The following is a 15,970-nucleotide window of genomic DNA, read 5'->3' on the forward strand; positions in this document are numbered from 1 at the left end:
AAATTCTACCTCTGTTACTTAACTGTGCAACCCTGGGCATATCATTTAAATTCTCTGAGCTTCAGATTTAGTTGCCTTCTAAAGTCCCTTCTAGCTCTAAATTCCCTGAGGTTTTTGTTTTATCCCTTACTGACTTTCTACCCTCCCCACACATCACTGGATATGGGGAAAGGCTTGATATTCACTGAAGGGAAGTAGTCAGAAGAGAGAGAAAGAGGCAGCTTTGGAAAAGAAGGTAGGGGTTGTTATTCAACCATTTTCAGTCATGTCTGACTCATTGTGACCCTTTTAGGGGTTTTCGTGGCAAAGATGCTAGAGTGGTTTGCCATTTCCTTCTCCAGCTCATTTTACAAAGAAGGAACCATGGCAGAGTTAAGTGACTTGCCCAGGGTTACACAGCTAGTGTCCGAGGTCAAATCTGAACTTAGGTCTTTTTAAAAAATAATTAATTAAATTGATTTAGAATTTTTTCCATGGTTCCATGATTCATGTTCTTACTCTCCCCTCTTCCCTCCCCACTCCTGGAGCCAATAAGCAATTCTACTGGGTTTTACATATATCATTCATTTATCAAGACCTATTTCCATATTGTTAGTATTTTCATTAGGGTGATCATTTAGAGTCAACATCCCTAATCATATCCTCATCCATCCATGTGATCAATCATATGTTTTTCTTCTGCATTTCTACTCCCACCTGAACTTGGGTCTTTCTGAAACTAGGCTTGGTGCTCTATTCTCTGTGCCACCTACCAGTCCAAAAAAGGGAAAAGAGGGAAGGAGACTATAATGGTTCTAGAATCTTCTCCAATCTATTCTGCAAACCACAGTTTGATTATGCTTTAGTATTTCAAGGATTTGTGATTTCACTAGTGTGGGTAATAAATATAGTTAATATCTACCAAACCTTTTACATGCATTGCTTTGATTGATGCCTATAATAGAGAGAAGAAATGTAAGAATCATTAACCCATTTGAAAGCTAAAGGTCAATGAGGAAAAGTGATTTGTCTAAGGTCATACAATATAAAAGAGGTAGGACTGAGATTCAAACCTATATCTTAGAGCTCTAATTCCAGGCCTCATTCTTTTTTCCTAATTTAGGTAGTCTGTCATCAGGCTCACATTTGGAACCTTTTCAGCTTGGCAGGATTGGAGAGATTAGAAAAAAAACAAAACAAAAACCTTTTACCTTCTTTCTCAGAATCCATATTTTGTATCAGTTCCAAGGCAGAAGAGCAATAAGGGCTAGGCAAGGAGGGTTAAGTGACTTGCCCAGGGTCACACAGCTAGAAAGTGTTTGAGGCCAGATTAGAGCCCATCTTCTAACTCCAGGCCTGGATCTCCTTCCATTCAGCCAGCTCGATGCCCCTTCCAGAGACTTTGTGTTCTATTGGCATTCTGTTTAAGAACTCATGATGATTACCTCTATGCTGTTAAAAAACAAACAAACAAAAAAACTCCATTAGGATTCAGGTGGAAACACAACTAAATCAATCTGCTTAAAACAAGGCTTTTTTCATGTCATTCCTCTGTTCAAGAACCTTGACTGTCTACCCATTGTTTACTGATTAAAGTTTATATTATTCCTTGGTCTGGCAATCAGAGCCCACCATCATCTGGCCCCCAATTTACCTATCCAACCATATCTCACTACTTCCCTTCCTCCCCTGCCCCTCCAATCCTCCAGTCAAATCAGTCTATCTACTGTCTCTTTAACAGGCCACATGTTTTCCCAATATCAATGCCTTTGCTTCCTCTCCACCTGGTAAAATTCCTACCACCATTCAGATGATCACCTCTTCTATGATTCCTCAATGGTTGGAAGTCATTCCTCCCCCACCCAAATAATTGCCTGGTGGTGATGGTTTAGCCTAGGGACATATATTATCTCCCAAATTGGACTGTAAACTTCTTGAGGGTGCATACTTCTATGTAGTTCTAGTTCTCATTACTATCCAGAATGCATTCTAAGTTCATGCCAAACTGTATATTGCTTGTTTTTTACCATATTATTAGCATTTGTATTAGGGTTATTACTTAGAGTCTACATCCCCAATCATATCCCCATCAAGCCATGTGATCAAGCAAATGTTTTTCTTCTGTGTTTCTACTCTCAGGGGCACCCTCTCAGTGAAACTTCCTTTAATCTGACCAGTGGATAATGACTCTTCTGTCCTCAGATTGCCTTTTATGTGTACATGATTTATTGCCCTAGTAAAAAGTAAGCTTCTTGAAAGACTGCTTAATTTTTTTTTTTGGTCTTTGTATGTCCAATGGGACATAGTAAGTGCTTTGTACAAAAATATTTATAGCAGTTCTTTTTGTGGTGGCAAAGAATTGGAAACTGAAGAGCTGTTCATCAAGTTGGCAAATAGTTGAACAAATTGCAGTCTACGATGGTGACAGAATACTATTATGCTCTAAGAAATGATGAACAGGATGATTTCAGAAAAAGCTGGGAATATCTACATGAACTTGCAGTGAAACTTCCATGACCTCATGGGAATAGAGTTCCTCTTCCCAGGTGATTGTGACATACTATTCTTGCTGAGTACCCCAAAACATAGAAATCTCAGTTCAAGGCTGCATAAACAGTTCCAAGAAATCCTGAGAACGGGTTAACTCCCCTGTTCACATTCTGGGGGGGAGGGGGGGGTTGGGGAGGATAGATTGTTTCTCTCAAGAAGAGCTTTAAATCTTGTGTGCTGCATACAATAAATGTTCATTATCCCTGCTTTGATAATGTTCCAGTCTTTCATTCTTGCCACTCCATAGCAGTCCTCAGCAAGTGGCGCCGGAACAGGGACGACACCCTCCGATTCTTTTATTGGAACCCCCCAGTTCTTCCATGAACCCCCCTCGGTTCTTTTTGGAGAACCCCCTACTTCTCTGGTTCTTCCATGAACCCCTGACACTGTGTGCTTGTCATGTAGAGTTCCGACGCTACAGAGATCCCCTCGGTGGTGAGTATGTGAGATACTGGAAGGGTGAGAGGGAATATCAGTTCTTTCAATTTGTATTATAATTGCAGTAGGTATTGGTCTTTTGCTAGTATTATTTTTTTGTTGTTGTCGTTACTATTTCCCCCCTGACAATTGCATTTGTTTGGTATAAATAAGATGGGTAATATCCTGGTATTCATCGCAGATGATGATCACATTGTAAGAACACTACTCAGAACAGTCCTAGGGGTTACATGGAGTTAAAGTAAAAAGGAGGCAGTTAAAAGATTTTGTCTGGTATGTGTAGAGATTAGCCCCGTGGTTTCTGGATCAAAATAGAGTGACTCCAGAAAATTGGGAATGGATTGGATCCAAATTTAATGGCAATGAAGAACCACAGCCTGAATTTGCATTAATTTACAACGTTGTTAAGTTATGTTTGGAGGATAAAGAGGCAGAAAAGAAAATTCTGTTGAGTAGGAGGGGATTTAAAAGTTTAAAAGCAGATAGTAGTTTTGTCCACATACTAGAAGAGCATTTTGTTAGAAATCAGTCAAAAGAGAGAAAGTTTAGATAGATCAGCATGTAGAGTTCAGGGAAACTTAGGGAACCAGAAAGTCAGCTCAGCCAAGCAGATGGCTAATCTCAGTAGCTTAGTTCAGCACAGCTTCCTCAGTTAAAGAAGCAGTACATTGAAACTGTTTTAATGAATTTTCTCCCTGCAAATATTTCTTCTTAAGAATGGATCCTAAAACACTGATTTTTTTCTTTTTTTTTTCAAAGCATGCTTGTCACAATGTTGTATGTTTCTGTTTATTGTTGTCTTTGTCACAGTCTCGTCTCTATGTATTCTTAAATTGGATACTCACATAAAGAAAGAAAAAAATGGGATAGTTGCAAGATTGAACGTCCCACTGTCAAAAATCCTCAGAAGACAAAAGCAAATACCTGTTCAATGATTTTTTCCTTTTTCTTCCTTTGGATGGGCCCCCAAAAGAGCGAAAAAGAGAAAAATTCGGAGCAGAAAAAGGGAGGTTTTTACTCCATAATTAGAGGCTACTTTTCACTTAAGATTAATGTTCTGATGTATGCAATTTGGGAGGATTGCTAATGATTTTGATATGGTACAAATGTAATTTCATGTATTGTGTCAGTTAAATGTGAAATGTTAACCAGATTTTATTGAGCACAACAAAACTCATGGCTAGAAGTTTGTTTTGTTAGATCTTTCAATGCATAATGGTTTCAGTGAATTTGAGAATTGTCTAAATGTGATTGATAACCAGCCGGACACAGAAAGGGAATGTTTTATTCTATAAGGACAGAAAATGTCCTGGCTACTTTATAGATGTAAAAGTCATCCAGAAAAGTTGTTATGTTGTTGATAAGAACTTATTCTAGTATTTAAATTTGGGTATATTAATTCAGAATATTGATTCATCCTTACAGGAGGACCTTGAACCACAGCATATTGCAGATTCTTTGTATAATTGGATTGTAACTGGAAAAGGATTGTTTTCCTCCTTATTTCATGATATTACTCTTCTTGTAGTTGGTACACTTGTGATTTTGTTTATCTGCTTATGATTGCCTTGTTTACTAAAAGCTTTAATGACTAGTTTTGCTGTTTTGCAAAAAACTATTAATGGGATCCTGTACCAAAGGGAAATGGATGGCATAAACAAAAAGGGGGAGTTGCAGTAATCCTTCCATGACCTCATGGGAATAGAGTTCCTCTTCCCAGGTGATTGTGACATACTATTCCTGCAGAGTACTCCAAAACATAGAAATCTCAGTTCAAGGCTGCATAAACAGTTCCAAGAAATCCTGAGAATGGGTTAACTCCCCTCTTCACATTCTGGGGGGGATTGGGGAGGATAGATTGTTTCTCTCAAGAAGAGCTTTAAATCTTGTGTGTTCATTATTTCTGCTTTGATAATATTCCAGTCTTTCATTCTTGTGACTCTGTAGCAGTCCCCACCATGAACTGATGCAGAGCAAAATAGGCAGAGATGGGAAAACACAGTAACAGCAATGTTGTATGATAATAAACTATGAAAGACTTAGCTACTCTCATCAGTACAATGATCTGGGGCAATTTTGAAAGACTTATGACAAAGAAGCTATCCACCTCCAGAGAAAGAACTGTTGGAGTCCCAATGCAGAGCAAAGTAGACCATTTTTCATTTTAGTTTACTTGGATTTTTATTTGGGGTTTTGGTTTTATATGAATATTCTCTTACAAAAATGAACAATATGGAAATATGTTTTGCATGATTATATATATAATCCAGATCAAATTGCTTACCATTTTTGGGAGGGGGTAGGGAGACAATCTGAATCTTATAATTCTGAAAATATGTGTTGAAAATTATTATTACATGTAATTGGGAAAATAAATTATCTTTGAATTAAAAAAAAGAACATCCATCTCCATTAGATGCTGTCTATATTTCCTCATCCCTTTGTGCCTAAATTCTATGAAAAGGTCATCTATAATAGGTACTTCTATTTCCTTTTTTCTCATTCACTTTGTTATTCTTCAGTCTAGTTTGTCTCATAATTTCTTAAATAATTTTAAAAATAAGTTTTCTATTGATATTTTCTGTATTTTTAAATGTAATTATAGTATCTCATGCATTTCTTCCCCTCTCCCACCCAGACAGCCATCCTATAAAACAAATAGTATTTTTTGGAGGGAGGGGGGAATACAACTGATTAATATGTTGAAAAAAATATGAAAGCAGGTGCAATGTATAACATCTTCATGAAGGGTTGGGTTGGAAATGTCTTCTCATATCTCTTCATTCAGGTCCTGCTTAATCTTCTTAATTTTGTTTCATTTTTAAAATTTTGAGGGCTGTTATTCTTTCCATTTTCTTGTGAACTTATATATGCTATATATTATAGATAAATGTTAATATAAATTATGTATTACATATAAATATATATACCATATGTATCATTTTCTTGGCTCTGCTAACTTTCATCAGTTTATATAGAAAATTTGATGCTTCTCTGTGTTCATCAAACACATTATTTCTTACAGCACAGTAATATTCTATTACATTCGTATACCACAATTTGTTTAACCATTCTTTAAAATTGATAGACATCTACTTTGTTTACAATCATTAGCTATCACAAAAAGTGCTGCTATAAATATTTTGGAGTAGAAAAGCATTTTTTTTCTTACCAATGGCTTCTGTGAGATATAAATTCAGTGTTGGTGTCTTGGATTCAAAGATCACTTTATTTGCATAATTCCAAAATGTTTTCTAAAATGATTGTACCATTTCACAGCTTCACCAGCAATGTATTAGATTGCCACAACTTTCTACAACTTCTGTTTGTGGAAACACATCTGGCAAGATTTATTGCCATTTTTGGAAATTTTGCCCACTTCAAAGTTGTTTTGATTAGTATTTCTCTTATTATTAGTGATTTTTTTCATGTGGTCATGAATAGTTTGCAGTTTTTTTTGAGAACTGTTTGTTCACATCCTTTAATCATTTATCTATTGGGGAATAGCTAGTAATTTTATACATATTTACTGTTTATATATCTTGGATACCAAACCCTTATCAGAGAAATTTAATACAAAGATTTTTTTTTTCCTTTTTGACCTCTCCCCTTCTTATTGTAGATGCATTAATGTTGTCTGTGTGGAAGCTTTTCAGTTTTGAATAATCAAAGTTATCTATTTTATCATTTAAAATGGCCTCTCGTTTGGTTAAGAATACAGCTCCTACTCATAGCAATGAGAGGTATAGGTTTCTCCTCTATTTTTTTAATAGTATGAATCAAAATTCTGTCATGAGTTCTTTGAAGTTGTCTTCAAATTGTATTGCTGATTAAGTCATTCACACTTAATCATTGTATAATATCCTTGTCGCTATATACAATGTTCTGATTTTGCTCACTTCACTTTGCATCAGTTCATGTTGTCTTTCTACGTGTTTCTGAAATTGTCCTGTCTGTCATTGTATTCCATTACAATAATATGCACAACTTGTTCAGTCATTTCCCAATTAATGGACATCTCCTCAGTTTCCAATTCTTTGCCACCACAAAAAGAACTGCCATAAATATTTTTTGTACAAATAGTTTTATTTCCCCTTTCTTTGATCTTTGTGATATAGACCTAGTAGTGATATTGCTGGTTCAAAGAATATGCAGAGATTTATAGTACTTGGGGTATGGTTCCAAATTGCTCCCCAGAATATCAGTTCATAACTCCACAAACAGTGAATTAGTGTCTCAATTTTTCCACATCCCTTCTAACATTTATCATTTTACTTTTCTGTCACATTAGCTAATCTGATCAGTGTTAGGTGGTATTTCAGAGTTGTTTTAACATGGATTTTTCTAATCAACAGTGTGTTAGGGAATTTTAAAATATGACTATAATAACTTTAATTTCTTCATCTGAGAACTGCCTATTCCTATCCTTTAACTATTTATCAATTGCAGAATGATTTGTATTTTTATAAGTTTGATTCAATTCTTTATATGAGAAATTATTTTATTTTTGATAAATTATTATTATATGTTGAGAAAATGTCAGAGACAATAGCTATACACTTTCACTCCAGTTTTCTGCTTCCTTTCTAATCTTGGTTGCTTTGATTTTGTTTGTGCAAAACCTTTTAAAATTTAATGTAATAAAAATTATCCATTTTACTTCTTGTTTCTTTTTTTTCCCTAGGCAATGGGGGCTAAGTGACTTGCCCAGGATCACATAGCTAGGATGTATCTGAGGTCAGTTGTCAACCTAGGACCTCTCATCTCTAGGCCTGGCTCTCAATCCAAGATGTCCCCCATTTTACATCTTGTAATGTTCTCTATGTCTAGTTTGGTCATAAATCCTTCCTTTATCCATAGATATGACAGGTAAGCTATTTCATGCTTCCTTAATTTGCTTATGGTATCACCCTTTATTTCTAAGTTATTTTTTTCCATTTTGATTTTATCTTTCTATATGGTGTGAGATGCTGGTATATGCCTAGTTTTTGTCAAATAATGAGTTCTTCCCCTTAAAAGCTTGCACCTTTGGGTTTATCCAATGTTAGGTAATGGTGGTCATTTCTATTCCACTGATCTATTACTCTATTTCTTGTTTTTTTTTTTTTTAAACCCTTACCTTCCATCTTGGAGTCAATACTGTGTATTGACTCCAAGGCAGAAGAGTGGTAAGGGCTAGGCAATGGGGGTCAAGTGACTTGCCCAGGGTCACACAGCTGGGAAGTGTCTGAGGCCAGATTTGAACCTAGGACCTCCCGTCTCTACGCCTGACTCTCAATCCACTTAGCTACCCAGCTGCCCCCTATTACTCTATTTCTTATGACCAGCACCAGATTGTTTTTAATGATTATTGCTTTATGATACAGTTTAAGGTCTATTACAACTAAATTACCTTCCTTCACTTTTCCCCCACCAATTCCTTTGATATTCTAGACTTTTTGTTCTTCCAGATGAATTTTGTTATGATTTTTTCTAGTTTTATTAAATTTTTTTTTTGTAGTTTGATTGGTATGGGACTGAATAGGTAATTTAAAAGAATTCCTTATCTTCCATCTTAGAAGCAATACTGTGTATTGGTTATAAGGTTAAAGAAAAGTAAGGGCTAGGCAATGGGGGTTAAGTGACTTGCCCAGGATCACACAACTGAAAAGTGTCTGAGGACAGTTTCAACCCAGAACTTCTTGTTTCAAAGCCTGGCTCGTCTCAACACTCTAACTCACCTAGCTGCCCCATGAATAGGTAAATTTATTTAAGTAGAATTGTAATTTTTAGTATATTAGGACTACCCATAAGCAATTAATGTTTTTCTAATTGTTTAAATCTGATTTTATGTGTGCAAAAAGTGTTTTGTAATTGTGTTCAAATAGTTCCTAGGTTTGTTTTTAGCAGGTGTATTTCCATATATTTTTATACTGTTGAAGTGCCCGGTTAATTGATCCCAAGGATGAAACATGACCAACAATGTAACACAGGAGGGAATTTATTAAGCAAACTGAAGTTTGGGCTCAGCACTCTAAAAATGGCTGTTGCCCTGAGTCTGGGGCTCACAGGATTTTCATACACTTTTGTGGTAGGGGGAATGCATAGGAATTCCTGGGGTGGGGGGAGTGAACTCCTAGGGCTAGGGTCATTATGGCTCCTGGCATATGTCAAGAGGGGGAGTGACAGGAATTCCTGGAGTTAGGGGGCCAGGGAGGGGAAAGAAGGGGTTTGGGAGCTGGCTCTTCATTCCCCACTTCTTCTGCTGTACATGAGGAATCTTCCTCATGTGACCATATCACCATAAAGGGATTCAGTAGGAGTCAGGGTTTGATATTGCTGGTGAAGGACCATAGCTGGATAGTATTAATGCAATCCTTGAAAAAGGTTATTAGGCAATTAAGAATGCATGGAACTAGTCCTATATGATCAACATAAAAGCAAAGAACAACATAGGGTCCTTTTTAGCAAGGCTGGAGGTTCCCCTTCCTATACCTAGAGTAGTAAACCCGCAAGCATTTGGTCAGGGGTTTGGTCATCTGACTGGGGTCTGCCTGGAGACTTAGGGAATTGTGAATTTTAAAAGTCTCCATCTTGGTCTAGCACCCAAAAATTGTGCACACCCACACTACACGGGCATGTGATAGTCAATGACAAATCAGAAATAACTAATTGCCCACCTGGGCTGTCCTAAGCCAAGCTAGAGCCACCATTGGCACTTGTGAGGCACAGGAAGTGAGGTAGGGAACAGCCTCTGGAATTCGCGCACTTCCTGTGGAGAGAGCTAGACAGCAGTTCGTGTTAGAAGCTTGAAGAGTGAGGAGGCCCGCAGACAGCTTCCCTTTAGATCGGTCATGTGAGTCAAGGACTGATTCCTTCTATCTTGGCCATTTGGGCCTAAACTCCCTCTGCCTTGGTCAGAGGTTGAGTAACCCCTTTCCCTTTCCTCCTCTCCTTCTCTCCCTCTCCTTTTCCCTACTCCTATTGTGATTAAACCTCCATAAACTCCATTCTGACTTGAGTGTTTCATTTTAGGAATTTCATAAGTAAATTCTTGGCGGCCATTGTTCAATATTATAACAATCTTAAAAGGTGAAATTTTCACCACAACAGTATGACCCTCATAAAAGATTCTTTGGTTTTAGGGAATAGACAGATGTGTGAGATACAGCCCTATGGAATCGAGGTGTAACCTGGAGATGCATCTCTCTTGTCCATCTTAAATCTAAAGGAGGATCAAAGGAGCATAATCATCTCAGGGTCCTATAGGGGTCATTAGATGTTTTAGGCTAAGAGTCACGAGGATGTAAGAGAGTAAAGGAATTTCCCTGATAATAGTTTGCCCGAGTTTCTGGGGGTACAATGCCAATGTCATCTCCCCCCTCTCCAAATATCTAAGGGAAAAGGGGTGATGGTCTCAATATTCTGTAGCTTCTTCAGAGCTGAGAATGGTTGTAGAGCTATCCCTGCCTATTGTCAGGAGAGATAGGTATTGGCTGTAGGCAATGTCCAGGGCTTCAGGCTGGAATGGTTGCCGAGGTTGCAGTGGCATCTGGGTGACTCCCAGAAGTGCTTTTACCCTAGAAGCAACTAGAGAAGTGACAAGGTTACAAATGCAATGTCCACATATACCACAGGGGAGTAGCCAAAACTTGAACAGGGAGGGAAAGGCTGTAGGTACAGTGTCTTTAGGGGCATGTCCTCAGTGAATGCCTGGGTCCTAGGTAGGTGGGGACCTGCTTGGAGATCTGAAGGATGTCCAGTGACTGCTTCCCCTGATTGGCAGTCAGGTCACAAGGGGGAGAGTCAGCCCCTAAGATAGAAATGTAGAAACCAGGACAGGGGCAAAAACCAGAACACCAGATAGGAACAGAGAAAATTATTACAATAGGAATTGATAGTACACATTTGCATTTGGATATCTTAGCCAACAGACTTCAGCTTCAGAAATCATCTTCTGACTGGAATAGATTCCTTTAGAAAATTAGATTCCTGAGTTGTTTGCAGAGTTGGTATGTGATGTTTCTGTTAAAGAATATTCTTTTGCAAAGTACACATTAACTATAAACATCTATAAACACTTGAGTAACAATATTTTACAGATGAATTTCTTTACCCCAGATTTTGGGGGAAATTCAAGAAAGCTTTTATATTTCCAAGCTCAAGATCCAAACTTCAACTGTGGTAAATTAATACAGTACATTAATACAAATTAATACAATACAATTAATACAACAAAACAAATACAAGCCATAAATTAATAAACTACTTCTCAAAGTATGTTCCCTAACAATTTAAGAATTTTCAATTATTAACTTAATAGGTTGTTTGGGGAAATTGAAACTTTAATTTTACAATTTGAATTATGTGCTGATTATGGGAATTTGTCACAAAAGAAAAGGTCAACAGGAAAAATATTTCCTCATGTCCCAAGGGACACATAGTGAGGGCTTCACTTATAAGCCAAAGCTATCACTGGCTCATGCCATCATTGTATCACTCAAGGATTAACAGCCTAGATGGTCAGAAAAGGTCCATTCCCAGGTAAGCTCAGAATATGCCTCTTTAACCATCCCAGGACATTCTCTGACCTTTGTATACTTTGTTACCATTAGATCCCAGAAGCCTTCTTTTTCCTTAAAAGACAAATCACACCCATTTCAGCTGAAAGTTCTGCTTATCAGCAAATAAGAATTTCTATATGCCTCAAACAAGCTTTTCTGATCACTGTTACAGACAAAAGAGTGGTTGCCATAAACTGTGGCCTTGAAAATATGGGTTTCAAGACTGTGAATTGCCAAAACTGTAAAGATAATTTTTAGCGTCTTGATTTTAAATTAAAAATAAGTGGTCACCATGGGAAAAATTCCTAAATATGAAATACCCAAGTCAGCTGGGTTTTATGGAGATTTTAATGAATATAAATGAAAGAATTAAGGAAAGGGAGAGAGACAGAGTAAGTGGAAACAATAGGAAAAGGCTAGGGCCTGCCTTTCTCTTTAAGAGAGAAACTAAGTCAGTCTTAAATCACTCACCACAAGATCTTTCCAAGCAAAACTCTAGTGTTCAGAGAGACCCTCCAGTTCAGCTCCTGAGCTCAACTAAGTTCAGTCACCAAGAGCCCTCCAATTCAGCTTCCTAAGCTGAACTCAGTCCAGAGGCCTCTGGCCTCCTTTTAAAGAGAATTTTTCTCCTAAGTCACTTCCCCTAAATTTTCACATCTACCAATCACAGTAGATGTTTTCCAAAGGACTGACCATTCTTAATTCACATCTTGTTATCACCTTCTCTGGGTAGACTAAAACTTCTGAGTATCCCTTGCAAGTTGCCTAACCTTTTAGTGATTAATTTGACCTTCATAGATACTTAGCACCCTTTTGTATTAGATCTAAAAATAGACCTAGCTAAAGGGCTTTTGGCCTCACTATAAGTATGAGTTAAGTACCTTCATTGTTCTCTAAGGAGTTTTACAACATTATCTTCCCCTAAAGAATGCCTAAGTATGGGTGGAGTAATGTAAAGTACCAAGTACCTTCATTGTTTAAAATGGGGAATAGCTTTAACCAAATGTTTTAAGGTAGAGTTTGAGCAGTTTTAAGATTCACATCATTTACCCTCTCTAAGGATTCCTTAAAGCCTATGAGTCTACATTATAGCAGTTATTCTTTCATATTTTGGCAACAACTAATTTATCACAATTTAGTCACAAAACCTGAACAGGAATGTTGAATTAATTAGCTCTACAGTAAATACAAATCAGGGCTAGATTAAATCCTGGCCTTAAGCCATCTGAAGGAACTAAGACAAGATCAGTCAGGAATCTCTCTAAGAATTTCAGAAAAATTCCAGAATTATTTGTGATTTTCCAAAACCACATACATTAACTTTAGAAATTATCCTGAGGTCAAGGATCCAATTATAAAAGAGTAGTACATCTATCTGTTCTCTTTCACCTCCCTATGTGTCTCCTTCTCCCTCTCTCTCTCTGTCTCTGTCTCTACCTTTCTCTCTCTGTCTCTCTGTCTCTCTGTCTCTACCTTTCTCTCTCTCTCTCTCTCTCTCTCTCTCTCTCTCTCTCTCTCTCTCTCTCTCTCTCTCTCTCTCTCTCTCTCTGTCTCTCTCTCTGTCTCTCTCTCTCTCTGTCTCTCTCTCTCTGTCTCTGTCTCTGTCTGTCTGTCTGTCTGTCTGTCTGTCTGTCTCCTTTCCTTCAAAACCCTCTGCTTAAAAAGCAGAGCAAGACTTCTATTCTTCTTTCACAAATCTGCATAATCAAGGTTTATGGACTTTAGATCAAAGTCCCTTTCTTCTGAATTCAAATCCAAGATACCTTCCCACCTTCTCTGAGTTGCTTTTAAGTCAAACAAACATTCTGTTGGTATTACTTCAATTGCTAATCAGTAACCCAAAAGAATTCTAATTTAAAGGATTACATCATTGAAACACTGCATCTTTAGCATAGTACTCATCAGTTATAAATTTCAGTTCATAATAAAAATTGGTAAACTGAGGTAACCACTGAGTATTGAACAAAATCTACAGTACAGTCAGATTTACAATGAGCTTTTGTTTATATCCAAAAAATACTTAAAACACATGTTTTAGCGCAACTTACATAACATATTTCAATTTCATAAAGCATTTAGTATTACAGGATCTATTTTAAATTTGGAGATTTGAAGTCTTTTAAGACCGTAAACCTTAACACAAGACTTTTGACAAGCAGACTGATTATCTATTTTCAAGTCCAAGAAGTTAAATGTAATAATAAATTTAGTCCAACTTTAATACACTGGATGAAAACCATTGAGATGAAAACCATTTGATAATTTTAAACAAAAACCCATTTTTGGTAAGTTTAAACTCTTAAACCCATTTTCCCCCTTAAACTGCTTCTGATGGAAAGATAGATAAGGATATAAAGCAGTCTTCTTGAGGCTACACTGCTAAAAAACTTGTTTTACAAAATTGATCTGTGGCTTTTCTATACAGTCTGAAATTTTACTGTCCAACAAAATTAAAATTAGGATGTTATTTTCTAAACCCACATATACACATGATCACAATTTTGAAATATGATACCAATAAATAACTCTAATAAAGAGATTTAAGCATTACTTCCTTCTGGCTAACAGACAGGGAAAGGAGATTTATCAGGACTTCTTATCTCTCCCTGTTTACCTCGAAACAGAAGATAATTAATAGGATGTTCTACAAGTTGAAAAAAAACCACCTTAGTTTTAAAAGTTTGACATTAAAAATCCCCAAAGTAGGGGTGTCTCACCAGTTGTCTTTCTGTTCAGAATCAACCCTCTTCCTCCCTGCAGCAGAGGAGGAAGACAGATCTGATCAATGAACTTATAGCTTCCTGGTTTCTTGGTTTTTTAGTCATCTCTGCCTGGATTTCTCATCAGGCCCTGCCTTAGAATCCAAGCAAAGAATAGAGTTTGGAGAACTAGGAGCCTAGTGGGTGGGATAAAACTAAAAGGTAAGGAGCTTCTGTCCATATTGTGCCCTCTTTCCTGCAAAATATGTCCAATTGCCACCTGGTGGTAGAATTTAGGGTATCAAAAAGCCAATTTCCTCATTTTTTCCTTAATGTTGCTCAGCTATGAAACATGAGAGAAAACAAACAAACAAAAACACCCAACTGAATTTTCACTCAGGCTGCTTAGATTTGATCTCTTCCCAATAGGAGGGGCCTTCGAGGATGCTTTTCCCTTTGTCTTAAGCGGGTTGGCTAGTCCCTATCTGGCTCGGTAGCCACTCCACAGCCGAGGCTTCCCAGATTGAAAAGGGAAAAGTCCAGCACAGCCACTACCCAAGTAGATGATGGTATTACAATTTTAGGGTGCCATGGATAAGCCATGCCTCTTGCTTATCGAAGGTGTAACATGGTCATTCAACATTAAAAAGAACTTGGGTTTTTTTCAAGCTATTTAGAGCCAGTTTTTCCCAATTATAAAGGTCACTAGAAGAAAATGGTCAATGAGATTGTGGGCCCTCCCCTTGAAGACAGAGAAATGGGTAGTCATGAGGGAGAGCAGAGTGGACTTCTGGAGTGGACTCTCCCTGTCCCATAATATCCTGTAGGATGAAAGGAGTTAGTAGGCTATACACAAAGGCGGTGAGCACGAAATCAGACAGGGCAATACATGATGGACTGGACAGCCAAGACAGACACAATAAATATGAATGTTGGATTGTATGTGCTCCTTTACTCACCCCAAGGGGCTAGTGGTGAGTGATCCCCAAAACCAAGTGATGTGGCTGGGTTTCCCCCGGGGCCACACCCCTTCCTCCAGTGCATCCACTGGGTTTTTAAATTCCAACTGGGGGGCCTCTAACTACCCCAAATTCCAACAGGGGCCTCTAACCCCAACTGGGGAGCCTCTAACTACCTTGAACTGGGGACTTGAACCCTGGGCAAGGGCCTTTAACCCCTGAAGTGGGGACTCAAACCCCACAAATAAAGTTGACCAAAATCAACTGGTCAGAATCCCTTGTTTAAGAGAGTCAAGTCCGAAGGATCCTTCCCATGGCTCATCCAAGGGAGAGGGAGTCAGGGATCCTTAAGTGAAGGTAGCCAAGAGGGGTGTCACAGTCTTTGTCTACATGCTTCCCAGGATTTCTGACCTATCCCCTCTAGGGAAATGGGAACTGTGTACTTTCCTGGTCTACACTCAGAAATAGGTGGGCAGTTCTCCTGAATGAGTCTGGGTAGACAATAGGCCATCCTGAACAACTCCCGGGCTGGTGACCAGTGGTCAGCAACTTAGCCATATGTCTATGACTCAGGAGACCTTACCCCCTCACTCTCACACAACATTCTCCACACATTCATTCGACACCTCCAGAGGCTACTCACCAGACCCTACCATCCTCCACCGAGATGTGTTCTGGATCCCATTGACTCGTGTTGCCCCAGTGACAGGGGTCTGTTGATCAGACTCTGTTTCCTTCATGGGATCCTGGAGGAGCCCCTATATGAAGTGCCCGGTTAATTGATCCCAAGGATGAAACATGA

Source organism: Monodelphis domestica, chromosome 2, assembly GCF_027887165.1.
Source record: "Monodelphis domestica isolate mMonDom1 chromosome 2, mMonDom1.pri, whole genome shotgun sequence".
Classification (NCBI taxonomy): Eukaryota; Metazoa; Chordata; class Mammalia; order Didelphimorphia; family Didelphidae; genus Monodelphis; species Monodelphis domestica.